Source organism: Jaculus jaculus, chromosome 11 (assembly GCF_020740685.1).
Source record: "Jaculus jaculus isolate mJacJac1 chromosome 11, mJacJac1.mat.Y.cur, whole genome shotgun sequence".
Taxonomy (NCBI): domain Eukaryota; kingdom Metazoa; phylum Chordata; class Mammalia; order Rodentia; family Dipodidae; genus Jaculus; species Jaculus jaculus.
In genome coordinates, this window is record NC_059112.1 from 96,264,801 (window position 1) to 96,279,700 (window position 14,900).

The window sequence follows — 14,900 nt, forward strand, 5'->3', positions numbered from 1 at the left end:
CACTCTTGCTCCAAGTGCTATGCTAAGGTACCCAAAAAGGAATATTGTGCCAACCTCCTTTGCGCAGGAGGTAAAGAGCCACAGGGTACTATGACCTTAACCCACCTAGCCACTTGGGAAGGTCAGTAGAGCAGCCTCCAAGAGCTGGCCAATCTCGTGGGACACCTGTCTCTCTCAGCCCATCCTCACCTTGGTGCCTCCCAGCCTTGAGGCCTGGCAGATTTACATCCCTTCCCAACGTTGATACTGGGGCGCCAGACCTACCAGCCTGCTTGCAGATCAAGTGGGTCGCGGAAATTCCCCACCTTTTTCTTGGGAACACTGTACTTTGTCCCCATTCAACCTCCTTCCCACCATCACACACCCACAAGCTTGAGACCCTTTTCCTGGCCCAAAAGGATTAATGCAAATTCACAGAGTGATTGCGAGAGTGGCAAAAAAAAAATTCTCTTTTGACCTTGTGGTCACACAACCCAAATCCACTTTTCCTCCATCTGCCTTCAGCCACTGCTGCTTCCTCCTCCTCCTCCTCTTCTCCCTCCCCTTGCCATCCTCCCCCTCCTCCCCACCACTGCCTCATCTCTCCCAACTGCCTGGCTGCAGGGGGCTGCTGTCTATTTAAAATTCAGATATTTGAAAAATCAAGACGTTTTCAGCAAATTTTGATTCTAAAAAATTAACTGTGTGTAGGTGCATGCCATTAATCCGAACAGTCAGGGGGCATAGGTAGGAGGATCACTGTGAATCTGAGGCCAGCCTGGAACTAACAGAGTGCTAAAAGGAGACCCTACCGCCAAAAAACAAAAACAAAACAAAAAGAAACATTAAAACATTTTCTTGTTTATTGAGGTTTAGGACTCCCTGTAAGTTGTTGACTCTGTCATGAAGGTTAAGATTTTGACAGAAATCACACCGGTAATAACTGGTAGCATCCAGTCTCCAATGCTTATTTGCAGCTTTGAGTGCCATAGTTGCTACTGTGGCACCTTTAAACAGGGACCCGTATGAATGAGACAAGAGAAAAAGAATTTGCCCAAGCCCAAAGCAGAACGAGGCCCACCGAAGGTCTTATTGGCTTAGGTTCCCTGACTGCCAGAGAGTTCCAGCTGATGATTCCCAGCAGCAGAAGCCAGCCCAGCATATGGCTGGCTGTTCTTGAGCTGCAGTTTCTTGGGTGTTTAAACTAAACAAGTTCAAAGCACGTGAGACAACTTAAGTAGAACCTCCAATGACTGTCTTGATGCACTCTTTCCCTAGCAATGGAGCAATGGAGCGGGATGGCACTCCCTTAAGCTCACAGTGATCGTACTATTTTAGCTTGCCACCAGCAACTGCGTACAGTTCTTCTGGTAATGGTCAAGCTTCTCATATCATCTTTATCTGAGGGGAGATGCGTTGGGATATCGAAGTGAAGATGTGGCAGGAAGTAGCTGGCAATGATGTTTATGTAATCCCAGAAGCCCTGGTTTGAGGCTCTTTCTGCATATAGAAATTGGCAAAATTCACCCATTTAAGGGTTTGGATGGCAAACAGTCCTTGATGGCTCCCAACACTCACTTGGGAAGCTGAGTATGAGGATCATAAGTTTAAGGCTAGGCTAGCCTACGTTAGCCTGGGCTACTGTGAGACCCTACCTCAAAAAAAAAAAAAAAAACTAAAGAAAGGAAAGAAAGAATTTGGTGGCCAATTCCTAAATGTCATTGGGCTTCAGACAACTTGACACATGAATGTTGTATGGGAGGGGACACCTACGCACCTAGTGAGTCTTTGTTCCCTCATTATTTGTACTTGCTCTGGGCTGGCTACAGTGCCAGTGATCAGAGCCATGAATGTTCTGTTGCACGCAGCTCACAGTCTGGTTCGAGACACTGATCATATACATGCAAGCAGATACAAGATGGAGGAAATACTGAAAAGGTTTGAGGAAACTAGGAGAGGAGCTCCAGAAATGGACCTGTAAGTGGGCATTTATTCACTTTGGGCCAGGCACTGCTTTTTAGTGTGGGATGGCATACAACGATTTACATATGATCCCTGCTTATAGGTTCAAAGCTCAGCTTAGAGCTGTATTTAAAAAAAAAATCAGTGATATGAAAAATATGCATTACACTCCCATCAAGGCTTTGCTAACAGAACTCCTGACACATAGTGGCACAACGGTTTCTTATTAAGTTCACACATGACAGATAAACAATTTTAAAGCCAGCTTGTGGAGGAAAGTGTTGGAATCTGATGATGCAGGGCTCTGCTGTCTTTGTTTCCCGCCTGTGAAATGGGTCCTGATGAAAACATCAACACAAGTGATTAAATGAAGCCATGTCTCTCTATCCTTGTATGCTGTATCCTTGTAATATCCTTGTATCCTTCAGAGGCATGTCTGTGGGCCATCCACGGAACTATGAAGAAAATTCCTTTTTTTAAAATTTCATTTTAAAAGCGATACAAATTAGAGCTTATGAAAGAGGTGTTTTCACGAGGCACCATTTCAACCTTGTGCTCAAGACGTTTAAGAACAGCCTTCTTCTCTCTGTGTGTCTCTGTTGTAGGCCTCGGGTATGGGGCGGGGAGAGACCTGGCCTCTCACACCATGAAGACGGCTGCACATTTTCCAATCCAGATGCCTCTTTCCTGGATGCACTGCCCAGAGCATCTCTTGATCATGTGGCAGTGTCAGGCTTCACACAGGTGGCTTTCTGCACACCACTTCACAGTTGGGTTAAACTAGATTCTGCTTGGCTTGTGTTACTCAAACGTGTTGGCTTCTAATCTCCAGTTCATGTCATTTCTACCACGAACTTCTCAGGTTCACTGCTGTGAGGAAGAAACAGTTGCTGGGGACTAAACAGTCTATGAGGCCAGACAGGCTTGCATGTCTTGGTTGTCTGTCTTAGGGAACTGGAGTGAACACAAGGGGCCACCAGCTTATGCAACCACAATTAGTATCCTCTTCTGAGAGTCATTGCTTAGTAACTTTTCAGCTTTCACAGGGCAGCAAAGTGCCAGGGTGCCCGGGGAGCCAGGACATCCTGGAAACCTCCCAAGGTCCGTGAAAATCTGTCCAAGCACATCTCCAGTGGCTCACTTCCCTTAGTCTCGTGTAGTCTCCGCACACTCTCAAGTTTTAGGGGGATACTACCAAGGTTGAAGTCAGCTTTAGCCTTTGCTGGCCCAGCGGCAACCCTGAGCTGCTCTGGACCTTAGTTTGCCTGGTTGTGAAAAAAAGGAGGAAGGCCAGATGGATGCGCAGGTGGATTTGCCTACCTGGCTTGTTAGCTGCCACACCTGGGTTGAGCGCTACTTTGCGATGTGGGACCCTCAGGCGGCCTGCACAGGAGGGGTGTGGACTCCCCGGACTCACCCAACTGGCTCTGGGTCGGTGGGTTCTCTTAACCTCTCCCACAGTCTCCTCCAACTTTAGCATCTGTCTTTGGTCCCAGATCTGACTTTGCAGAGGCCAGAGCGGCCCAGAACCAAGGGCCCCGTGAAAGCCTTAACCTGCAGCTGGTCTTCCTCTTAGAGAAGCTCCCTCCCCGCCCCACAGGCCTCAGCTGTCGCAGGTGATCGTCGGGTGGACACGCAGATCCAACTCTCTTCCCCGGCGCCCTGGGCACCCTGGACCTGGAGTTAGGCGGGATCTTGGGTCCCAGGCTCCAGCTGCCCGCGCCCCGCCTCCCCCCTCCCCCCTCCCCCAGGTTGGGGGCGCAGCCGCGCAGAGTCCTTGTCCCGCTCCAAGGCTGCACCCGGCTGGGTCGGCGCGGGGACCGCGGTGCTGGCGGCGACCGGGCCTTCCTTTGGCTGCCCAGCCATTTAATCAGGGCCATTATCAGGCTGGGCTTGCAGGATGGCGCCGGCGAGTTTACCCCCATTAGCGCAGGGTAGCATGGGGGTTGGGCCCAGGCCGCCTCGCCGCGCTTCTGGGTATTGTGAGACCCAACTCTTTGCAGCCCTACGGTGTGTATTAGTTTGATTTCCTAGCTATCTGTCTGATTTCCTGATTAGGTACACTGCAGCCCATTCACGGGCCCGTGGGTCGGAACCGCAGTTTCCTCATTATACACACACACACACACACACACACACACACACACACACACACACACACACATCCGGACAGATCTTCACCCTTGAGCTGTAGAAGACGAAGACCTGGTTCACACAAAGGCCCGCTGGTGCTGGGCTTCCTAACGGCTCGGCTCCTCTGGAGCTCAAGGCAATTCCCCTGCTTCAGCGTCCCGCGCGCGCTGGAGATGCACAGGTGGGCACCGACCTTTGGCAAAGGTCGGTTTTTCAAAAGTCCGGGTCTTTATTTAACAAGGATGAGGAGAGAGGGGTCAAAAGGAAGATTTCAAAGACGTTCAGGGGCCAAGGGACTGCGTTCAAGTGTCTTCACTCTGTACCCTTGTGTCTTGGCAAGCTTGGTTCATCTTTGTGTTTCCTTTATCTCGACCGTAAACCCGGCCGAAGACTACCCCCCCCCCCCGCCCACGTGCTTGGACCTGGGAACGACCACCACGAGGTGCCTGTGCAACGCTCAGCCATGAGGCGTTCCATGCACTATGGTATCTGCTGTTTGCTGCACACAACAATGGTTTTATTTTTTATTCACTTATTTTTTTTAGCCGCAACTTCGAGCCTTCCGAAAACCTCCGCGCGGGCAGGGCAGTCCTCTCCGGTTGGGGAAGGGATACGTGGCTCAGCCAGGGCCTGGCTCCCAGCTTCCTCTCATTCTAGCACACTGCCCCGATTGACGTGCATGTGACTATAACAGCCCAGCACTGTTTCTAATCAGCAAAGGGTAATCAGTAAAGCAGGGCTCATTATTAAAGTGGTCTTTTAAAGCAGAGGATATTTGTGACTGGTCCTTTAGCAGGATGGGCTGGGAACACAGCGCAGCTCCACGGACCACATGAGAACGCTTTCATTTCCTGTGGTTCCCTTTCAGCCAGGATTGGTTCAGCTTCCGCACAGCATAGCTCTCTTTCTGCCTCAAACTCCCCCTTGGCACATAAGCAGTGGTATAAAGTATTAGGCAAGTGTGCATGTGCCAGGAAACAGCATAGGCATCTTCCCTGGCGGAGGTGGTTTGATCTCTGCCATTGTTTCACAGGTGAGGGTGTGGAGGCTCAGGGTGACTATGAAATTTACTCTACGCCCCACCACTAAGAGGTGGTGATGCTTTGGCCTTCCTTAAGCTCTGTCTTATTTTCCAAAGCTCTTAATGCCTGCCGGTCCAGTCCCTTCAGCAGTGTTAGCCAGGCTTCCCCGCATCTCTGAAAACACTTTCTGGTTCTGCCTACAGAGTCAGAAGAAACATAAACAACATTAGAAAGCTCTCCTTGGAGAGGCCTTTGCTAGTCAGCATGATCCCCTCCCTCCCCCACATGTACCCCCTTTAATTCTTGCAACTTAACTGCTGGGCTTCTGAAGCGAGTGCGCATTTGCTAAGTGTACCTCATAGTTAGCATTTCTTTTTAAAGCCCCTGTACATGTTATACACAATTTCATTTTGAAATAAATTTCATAACTTTTGACTCATAACAACTGCTTTTCACTACGTAGATCCTTGGTAATAATTTTGTGAGCCTAATTATTTGGAAAAAATTAAAAAGGGTGTATTATGAATGAGTATTACTTGTTTTCAATATCCTGAAAAAAATCCCATATTCTTTAAGACTGGCTTTTTAATGTGAAGTTCCTGAATTCAAACACACCTATATATTTATGTCTAATTCTTGGCTCCATCCAAGCCACTGGACTTTGGCCCTTGGGGTGGCCTGGTAGAGGGATCTGTGTTTGAACTAAGCGCACAAACAAAGCTGTGGAACTCCTCATGTTCTTTCTGCCACTGTTACCTCCCTACTGGACATATTTAGCTTTGAGTTTGTCTTTCAAGACTTCCTGACAAGGGTCCAAAAGTCCTACATTCAAACCTGCAATTTCTATAATTTCCACACCTTTAATCCGACAGGATGACTTTGGGGTCCTAACACAATGCCCACATCCTATGGAGGTGTGTTCTGGAAGGACACAATTGGCTCTGTGCAATTTAAGAAAAAGAAGTCATCACCAGTGTCCCTCCCCAGCATCACACAGAGGGTACCTTATCTGGTGTTGCTATGGAGCAGAGAGAGACATTTTCGAATGTTGGAAAAGTCTTAAAGGGTGACTAGACTCTGCCCTGCCTCCCATCTTGAGGATGGCTCATGAGTTTCAACAGTTCAGGGACAGCTTCAGGTGAAGGGTGACCCAGGGATCAAAGGAAACCTTGCCATTGCAGGCTTCTATTTTTAGGCAGGCTGTCCTCTGATTCACAAGATTGGCTTCAAGAGGTCTCATGACCACATCTTATCAGGCACCCATTAGGAAAATCTTCCTTCTTCAATAGACCTATAAAGAAAGGAGTCCAGGTAATGTCTCCTTACATCTCATTGACTCTGGTTTAGGATCCAATTAACTCAGGACCCCATCTGTGAAGTCCTGTAAACCCATATGATTGAGTTTAGGCTAAAGCTAAGTTCACTGAGGAGAAGTGAGATGGCTGCTGATTAGATAGTAAACAATGGTTGTGGGGTGGTGATGGCTAGTGGTCCACTTACAAATGTCATTGCTTTTAATTTTTGAACACTACAGTAGTAAACACATGCTTCCCCTCCCCCCCAAAATCTCCACAATAATCATAAATGTCAGTCAGTGAGGAGTGGTCAACAGGGAATCTGTTCCTTCTAAAATACCACAATTGAGCCTGGCGTCGTGGCACACATCTTTAATCCCAGCACTTGGGAGGCAGAGGTAGGAGGATTGCTGTGAGTTCGAGGCTACCCTGAGACTACAAAGTAAGTTCAAGGTCAGCCTGGGCTAGAGTGAGACCGTACCTTGAAAAACCAAAACAACCATTTGGATCTATGTTAGTGGGAGAGAAATCTAGGCAAAAGCAAACAAGATAGAGGTGACAGAAAGACTATAAAGCATTTATTCCCAACAGGGATCTTAAGCTTGGTTTGTCAGTGCACTTAAGAGGCCAAGAGGAGGTTTTATAAGTTCTAGGCCAACCTGTGCTACAAGCAACACTGTTTCAAAAAAAAAAAAGACAAAATATAACCACAAAAATTATGAGAATTGGGCTACGGAGAAGGCTTAGCAGTTAAGGCACTTGGCTGTGAAGCCTAAGGGTCCAGGTTCGGTTCCCCAGTACCAACATAAGCCAGATGCACAAGGTGGCACATGCGTCTGGAGTTTGTTTGCAAGGGGGTAGAGGCCCTGGCGTGCGCATTTTATCTGCCTCCCTGTTTCCCTCTCAACTTAGTAAATAAATAAAAAATATGAAAAAATAAGTTTTGCCGGGCGTGTTGGCGCACACCTTTAATTCCAGCACTCGGGAGGCAGAGGTAGGACGATCATCATGAGTTTGAGGCCACCCTGACACTACATAGTGAATTCCAGGTCAGCCTGGGCTAGAGTGAGACCCTACCTTGAAAAACCAAAACGCTAAAATAAGAATATATAAACAAATAAAAATTCTGAAAAATTTGAGAATCCTCTTAAGGGTGTAGTGGCTCAGGTAGGTCATAGCCATCCTTGAGCTGGTGAAATGCTCCTTTAAGATATCTTCTATTTTCTTCTTTCTTTTCTTCTCAGAAAACCTGGGCGGTGTTTTCCAAGTGAGGCTTTACAGAACACAGGCGGCTTTTTATGTTGTCTGGTTCTGAATACTCTGGGGGCCAAAAATGGTTGGGAAAAACATGAAAAGAATAATTTTTCTTGCAATATGTGAAAATTATATGAAAAGCAACTTTCAGTGTTCACAAATAAAGCTTTACTGTAGAAGTTGGCAAATTTTTTCATAAAGGGCCAAGTACTAAATATTTAGGTTTATCAGCCATATGGTTTCTGTCACCGTTAGCCCTCTCTCTCTTTAGTAGGAAAGCAACTATACATGATACACAAATAAATAAGAATAGATGTGTTCTGTTAGAATTTTACTTGCAGACACTGAAATTTGAACTTCATATAATTTTCAGATATCACCAAATACTATTATTTTAGGTTTTTTTTTTCAACCATTTAAGAATTCAAAAAACCATTCTTGGTTACTGGGCTGCATAAAAACAGGTGACTGGCTATATATGGCGCATGGGCCACACTCTGCAGTCTCCTGTTCTGTTGGCTGTTTTTGTCTTGCAGGGGTAGAGCTGAGCAGTTGACAGAGAACACATGGCCCACAGAGCCAAAAATATTTGCCAGTTGGCCCTTTACAGAAAATAAAGTTTGCAGACTTCTAGAAAGGTATCTCTGAAACTTTAATTTGCATCTAAAGCAAAGCACCTGAGGGTCCTGTTAAAATAAAGAGTATGATTCTACAAGTCCAGGTACATCCAGAGATTCTTCATTTTAGCATGTGATGTGAGGTGATGGCGGTGCTCTTGGTTTGTGGATCACATTTAGATTTTTAAATCACTTTTAGAATAGCCTGTATCAACTTTCTCCAGAATTTCTGCCTTGCTCCACATCCACTTGTTGAATTAGAATTATTTTTGCAAGAAGATGGAAATCTATATATTTTATTTGTTTGTTTTCAGGGCTGGGGATCAAATCAAGGACCTAACATTATTTATTTATTTATTATTCATTTATTTACTTATTTATTTTTTTGAGGTAGGGTCTCACTGTAGTCCAGGCTGACTTGGAATTCACCATGGAGTCACAGGGTAGCCTTGAACTCACGGTGATCCTCCTACCTCTGCCTCCAGAGTGCTGGGATTAAAGGAGTGCACCACCATGCCTGGCACATTATTTATTTTTGAGAGCTATTGATGTAGATGTTTCAACAGAGATCCAGTGACAAATTCTTTGAGAACATGTGCTTGGCCAGACAGTTAATTTTGGTACTGATGGGATTTAGGTGTTCTTTTGTTTTTGTTGTTGTTTAACAAAGATTAGTAGTATATTTTTAGAACTATTAATAATCTAATTATTATGGCAGAAGCATTTCTTATTTATTCATTAATACTCAAGGGATAAATGCCATTCATGGCCTCTTGATTTTACATAAAGAAAATATCTGGTTACATTGACATTTAGCAAAGTAGCCCTTTCTCCATATTTTACAAATCAGTGTGGTTATGACCTGCCAGAACTGTTAACATACCAAAGGGTTTAAAGAATAAGGTTTGGGTTATCTATTTTATATTTTTCATATATTTTCAACTCTGTAGAACTCCACCAAGCCCTTTCATTGTGTTCCTTCTATTCCCCTCCTCCCTCTAATCTTTCTTTGATGGCTTTGCCTCTTGAAGAATCGACTTTCTAAACACATGTGGTTTGATATCAGAACTGAGAGAGCAAGAGAAATGGAGAGTCTTTGCCAGGCATGGAATTTCAGATTTGAAGAATGAAAATCACCTCTGGTTCCTACTCCGGACACAAGCAGGCAACTTGGAAGCCTGGGAGGGTGGGGACGAAGCAGCTAAGGAAGCAGAGCGATGATCCTGTCTGTCACTGAGAGGGACCCTGCATTGTGACCAGTGATGTGTGGGATGTGCTGCTCACGCTGCATCCATGACACCGCTGATCGTGTGAGTGGAAAAGCAAAACTTTGCTTCTAATTTTTCTATACTTGCCAAGAACTCAAAGCTGACTTCCTAATTCTACCTTTAGCCTTGGTCCAGGCCTGTCAAGAAGTGCAGCGGGATGGCATGGCCATGGGCATGAGTTCCCCCCCCCCCCAACCTGCCACTTATAGGCTAGGCCAAAGCCTAAGTTCCAATCTAGTTCCTGTTGACTTCAGATTGCCTCCTGATAATGTTTACTTTCACTCAAATTAGCAGAATTTCTTGGGGGAAATCAAGTAGTTAAAATTCAATAGTGATCATTTTGTTTTGAAAAAAGAATGAATATATTGAATTCTTAAATTATTAAGCCAGTTTTTTCACAGTCATGGTGATAAGCAACATTCTACCAAACCAAGAAATGTGTGTGGGGTGGTGGCACACACACACACACACACACACACACACACACACACACACACACACATCTGTCTTGTTGGGGTGAGAGAGAAGGGTATTATGGAAAGCTTTCCACTCTTGACTTGATGCTTACTGTAACAGAATGATTAGCCTTCTGCTTAAAAAACTGCTGAGTAACAGAAACTTGAAAATGAAAATCCCCTTAGACCTCTTAGAATAAATTATGTGGATCTGTTAAGTACACAGGCCTGTCCTCTTAAGAGGGACCTACAAGGGAGATGACCCACTTTAACTATTGCCTTGGAAACAAAGTCCATGCAGCAAATTGCCAGTTATAGTTTTCATTAGTGATTTTACACCAGTAAAAATAACCACCTTAGTTCTTTCAAGGGGTGCTGCTTTAAAACAAAACACCAAGTAAATTTGGAACCTGTTTACATTTCAAAGATAAGTAGCAACAAGTAGTAAAGAGACTGTCAGATTGGGAGTCAGAAACTCAAAACTCTCCAGACTCCAACTGAGGTGCGCTCCGTGGGCCTGGGAGCCTTAGTCATTTTCATCTGTGAGAGGCAAAGTAAAATGTTTCTCTAACCTTCCTCGTAATATTAAAAAAAATTACCATGGTAAAGTTTATAGTACTTTTGAGACGCACAAATAAGATAATGGATAGAAAATGCTCACTTTGAAGATTACAAATTCTACTCCCTCTGACGCTCAGAGAACATTGGGGAAGGGGGGCTGGAAAGAATGCCAGAGTCAGAAAATGGGGAAGAGTGCTTTGGAATTCTGTTGGTGGAGATGAATAAGTAGTCATTGCATTTAGTGCCTCACAGCAGTTGCTGTTATTTGCTTAAGACCTGCATAATATTTGGCCCAACAACATTCTATCATGGATGATGGGGAGGGGGAGACATTAAAACAGATGAGGATTAATTGGAAAGAAGAAGGGGTTCAGTGGAATGGGTGCTGGGGGGGGGAGACAAGAGAAAAGTAATGGGGTAAGGATCAAAATACATTACATATGTGCATGAAAATTGTCAATAAAAAGTTTAAAGAGAAAACAATTTGAAAGAATTTAAAAAGAAAATGATGAATCCTAACAAAAGATATTCTGGAAGGTTGAAATAGGCTGTTAAAAGGATTAATTAAAAGCATTCATGAGTATTTTCACATTAAATCATTTTCCATTTTTCTCTTTCTCCTAGCCTCAGGGTTATTTTATATTTTTCTCAGCTTTCTTAGCATAACAACATTATATATCATATATAGAAGAATAGGAGGCTAATTTTTCTTTTTCAAAAAAATCTTTCTTGATAATTGCTCATAGGGGTTGGCATAAGAAACCTCTCTGGTGGTCCCTAATGAATCTAACTTCGTGCATGACATCCTTGTGTACCACCTTATATTGTATCATGATTATCCTAAGTGACAAAAAAGGTAACTTCCAAAATCAAATTATGAAATTCTTCATTCTCATCCTCCACTCTCTCCTCTTCCGCTCTCTCTTCACTTTCCCTTTCTTCCTCCTTCCCTCATTCCTGCCCTTGCCTTACAGCTTATGTTGTCATTTTTCAGTCCCTGCAGTATAGCCCTGGGCCTAGATTCTCCAGTCATAGGAGTGATGGGCATCATTTTGCTGGAGGAACAGAACCTGCCATGTTGGGAGCAACTCTGGGTAGAAGCTCAGGTAGCAACTGAAGTCTCATGCCAATCACTGAGCCTGTGAGCAAATTCTCTGGCTCAAGCCAAACTTTTAGATGACTTCAATCCTGCCAATCAATTCAACTGCAAGTTCATGAGCAATCCCAGGCTGAGTCCACCTGAGCAAGTCTCTCTTAGAATACTGACCCTTAGACTCAGTGTGAAATAATACATGCTTGTTTTAAGTTGCTAAATTTGGCACAATCAGTTATGCAGCAATAGATCACGTGTAATTTCTAGTAGGGAGATGAAATAGCAGAGAGGTGGATGTTGAATTCTTCTAGCTAGAAAGAACTTGGATCTGTTGGTCACATACTTCTTTATTCATCCACTTAGCTCTGACAAGCCTTTGAGAAATAAAATGTCAGTGTAGAGTCACTGAATCAAAAGGCATGCTTTGATGTTGACGTTGCCCTTGATGAATCATAGCACATAGCTGAGGTAACTGTGCAGCATGAGCAGTCAAATGCACTGAGGAACAGCGTGGCTTAGCCTGATTCTAGTCACAGAAACGGCGCATGCCAGCTAGCTCAGTAGGGTGGATATAATATGGGGATCTTACTGCACAGATTGAAGGAGCTCTAAACTGAACAGGGAATGGCAGCCAATCCCAGTTAACAATGAAAGAAATGCCTATATCTCCTATGGCTGGAGAATATAGGAGCTGGGCCATGTTGTAGGGAATGAAAAAGGATAATGAAAACTGTGAGGCTAGGGATGAGCCCATAGATAAGCAAGGCCTGCCAGAGATGCTGCCCTATGAAGAGACAGGAGCAAATACCTGTCTCTGCTCCGAACTCACTGTTGGGGTGTCAGTTACTTCCATGTTGCTGAGACAAAATTCCTGACCAGAAGTAGCTTAAGGTGGAAAAGCGTTTCATTTTAGCTCACAGTTTACAGGGCATATTTTGTCATTGCAGGGAAAGTCTGGTTGAAGTAAGAATCACATTATCACCCTAGTGGGGAAGAAGTAGAGAGTCTGTGAGGCTGTAACAGCTCAACCTGCTCCCAGAAGCACACTTCCTCCAGCACTTGCTTACAAAGCCTGACTGCCCCATTCTGATTCCCTAAATCCCCATGTAAAGCCAAACCCACGAAGTGGCACATGCATCTGTAATTCGTTTGCAGTAGCAGGAGGCTCTGGAACACTCATACTCTCACTTGCTCACTCTCTGTTTCTCCAACAAGTAAGTAAATATTAAAATATATTCTATATCAGTGGGACCCTTTTTCCTTTCAAGTCAAAGCATCTGGGCCTGTTCAAGTTGTTGCAGTTTGGAAGGTATGTATAGGTGCACCAAGGTATTGTGACGCTGTAAATGAATGCCAGATGTTGGTGCCACTTTCTGCATCTGGCTTTATGTAGGTGATGGGGAATCAAATCCAGGTCTGCAGGTTTGGCAAGCAGGCAAGCAAGACTTTGACAACTTGGCAATTTATCCAGCTCTTGAAAGTCTTTCTTTACCTTCTTTCGTGGCAGTACAAGTCAGAATTATGCTTACTAGGGCTGGAGAGATGGCTTAGAGACTAAGGCACTTGTTTGTGAAGCCTAAGGACCCATGTTTGACTCTCTAGGTCCCATGGAAGCCAGATGCAAGATGACCCAAGTGTGCAAGGTTGTACATGTGCACTAGTTAGTGCATGCATCTGGAGTTCAATTAGAATGGCTGGAGGCCATGGTGCACCAATTCTCTCTCTCATTAAAAAAAGGGCCAATCTGTTGGGCTTGCCTTAAAAAAAAAGACAATAAAAAATATTGTGCTTACTAAATCCAAATCAAGTAGTACTTTGGTAGGTAGCCCATGTATTTCCTAGAAGCACCATGATCAGTTAACCACCATCCTCTATCCTGATCTATTGAAGCTTTCTGATTGCTCCTTAGCCCCACTGCTCATTACAGTAACTGCATCTCTCGTGCTGATATTTGACCATTAAGTCTGTGAAACCCTGTTGTCCCACCAAAACTGGCACTCTTATCCAGGGGTAATAACTTCAAAGCCTTTAAGGGACAGCTGCTACAAAACTTCACAGATGTTGGCTCTTCCTCTTCTCATTGCATTGCAAATTCCATAATGGACCTAACATCCCTTGCTTCCACAGCCATTGGTTACTTTTAAGAAATTTACTGAGATATTTACAGCTCCCTGACTTTCTGGATTCATTTTTCCACATCTTACTGGAGTAGTTCTTGCATCTCAGGCTCCTGGACTATAACCCATCACACTATTTGGTCTTCTGAACAACAAAATGTTGGAGAAAAATGGGGTGAATGTACTCCTACCAATAAATTAGCCTGCACTATCAATGATTATCCATTCTCACAATATTCCCAAGGTTCTTATCAATGTGACCAATATAAAAGGAATGGATTAAAATCGTGATATGTATACATAAAGACATTTTATTCAGCCACAAAGAAGAATGAATTATGTTATCTTCAGGGAAATAGATGGAATTAGAGAGCATCATGTTAAGCTAAATAAGCCTGACACAGAGAGATGAATATTGTATATTTTCTGTCAGCTACAGAATCTAAATACGTGGGGAAGTGGGGGACCAGCAGAAAGGGGAAGGGCGATAAGAGAGCATAGGGTAAGAGGTGAATTTGGGCAAATTGCAACATTCATGTATGTAAATGTCATAAAAATGATTTTGTAAACTAGCTAAAAAGTAAGCAAATAAAAATAGTAACTTAAAAATTGGAGTGCGGGGGCTGGAGAGATGGCTTAGCGGTTGAGCACTTGCTTGTGAAGCCTAAGGAGCCTGGTTCGAGGCTTGATTCCCCGGGACCCACATTAGCCAGATGCACAAGGTGGCGCATGCATCTGGAGTTCGTTTGCAGTGGCTGGAGGTCCTGGCACACCTATTATCTCTCTCTCTCTTTGCCTCTTTCTCTCTCTGTCACTCTCAAGTAAATAAATAAAAATAAACAAAATTTTAAAAATTGGAGTGTGGATAAGCCTAATTTTTCCAAAATAGCATTTACAATCTTCTGAGGTATGCTGGGATCTGACAAGCTGTAGACTTGTAGTCAATGAGGAATTGGGATGATCTTGAGAAAAGTATATATCACTCTATGAAGCAAGCTTAAACAAGGGAATGATGATCTTAACTTTAATGTAAAAGATTTGTTGAGACTATACAGTCAACCTGTAGCAACCTAGCACAATTGTATTCAAGTCTGCTTAAAGAAGTACAGTAAATATTCATTGTGATGGGACTTGCTTTCACCTC